This window comes from Mustela erminea, chromosome 1, assembly GCF_009829155.1.
Source record: "Mustela erminea isolate mMusErm1 chromosome 1, mMusErm1.Pri, whole genome shotgun sequence".
Lineage (NCBI taxonomy): Eukaryota > Metazoa > Chordata > Mammalia > Carnivora > Mustelidae > Mustela > Mustela erminea.
The window spans coordinates 52,139,107-52,140,852 of record NC_045614.1 but is presented as its reverse complement, the minus strand read 5'-3'; positions in this window follow the sequence as shown (position 1 = coordinate 52,140,852).

The following is a 1,746-nucleotide window of genomic DNA, read 5'->3' as shown; positions in this document are numbered from 1 at the left end:
AACGAGCCTTGCGGCCCGCAGCCGGGCGTGCGGCGGGGGCGGGCCTTGCGCAGAACGGAGGGCGCCCATTGCTCGAAACGGCAGGAGGCGGGACCCCGAGCAAGACGGAGCTCGCCTGTTGGCCAGGAGGCTTGGAGGCATTGGTCGGAAGCAAGGCGGGGCGGAGTCACTCACGTGGGCCCGAAGAGCGCGAAGCTAGGCAGGGCCGCGCTTCCCCCCGCCAGCCTTCCGTGGGGTTCGGGGCGTTCGCGGACCCCTGTCTCTCAGTGCGGTTCCCCGCTGCTCAGCGCTTCGCGGCTTAGCCGGACGGTTCAGGTCCCGACCCCCTTCTCGAACCCGCACCAACATCGTGACCCCATTTGCAGAGCAGGAAACTGTGGCTCAGAGAGACCAAGTGACACACCCAGAAAGTGGCCGAGTCGGAAGTTAGGAGCCATAGGCCAAAAAAGGCTACACAAAAATGTAAAATGTAAAATTTTTGCCGGGCAAAAATATCAAAGTTAAAAGACAAGGTACAAACTTAATAAAATATTCGCAACACATGACAAAGGGCTGATATCCTTACTATGTAAAAACTTTTTAAAATATTTTATTAATACTTATTAATTTAACAGAGAGGGGGCGCGCGCGCGCATGGGGTGGGGGATGGGGAGGGGGCAACAAAGGGAAAGAGCGAAGGAGAGTCCCGGCTGAGGAGGAAGCCTGATGCCGGACTTGATCCCAGCATCCGGGATCGTGACCTAAGCCAAAGGCACACACTCAACCTGCTGAGCCACCCAGGCACCTGATGGAAGTTTCTTAATGAGATACTTAAGTATTAAAACGTAAACATGTTTACTGGAATTAAAATAAAAACTTGAAAAAATAAAATGGAAACAGGAATGAACCAAGGAACAGACAAAAATTATGAAAGTCTCTTTAGTATGTGAAAAAAAATGTCTCCACCTCTGTCACTTAAAAATACAAGTAAAATTATAAATTTGCACCTATTTGTCAGTGATCAAAAAGCATGTAATATTTTTTGTAGCTGAGGATGTGGGGAAATGCATTCTCATACCTGATTCGATGTAAATTGATACAACCTCTTTGAAAGGCAGCACATTTTGAAGTTACAAGAATGAAAAATCACCTCAAAATCCAGCATTGGGATTATGAAATATTATGAATGACAAATTATGAAATATCCTTAGAAAGGAATACCAGGCAAAAAGATTAAAGTAATTCAAAAGTATTATTGAGGAAGAATGGCCAAAACAAGATGTGAACAAACATACCCACACTGAAGCCAGAAATTCCAACTGTCTTCAGCTCAATCTAACTCACAGTTTTGATTTTCCAATGAAAATCTAATGATTGATTAGTTAAGCAAAAAGATAAATTTTCATCACCTTTGGAAGAATACCCCAAACTAGGAGCAGTTGTTGCCTGTGGGCAGAAGGGAGACGCTAAAATCCCAGTGGGGAAAAAGGCTTTCTTTCCACCACATACTTGTTTGTACTATTGGATTTTTTTAGTCATATGCATTTTTTAAAAAAACAAAAAGGTGGGGGTGGGGGGGAACGCCTGGGTGGCTCAGTGGGTTAAGCCACTGTCTTCAGCTTGGGTCATGATCCCAGGCTCCTGGGATCAAGTCCCGCACTGGGCTCCTTACTTAGCAAGGAGTTTGCTTCTCTCCGTCTCTGCCTGCCACTCTGCCCGCTTGTGAGCTCTCTCTTTCACTCTCTCTCTATGTCTTTCTCTGTCTCT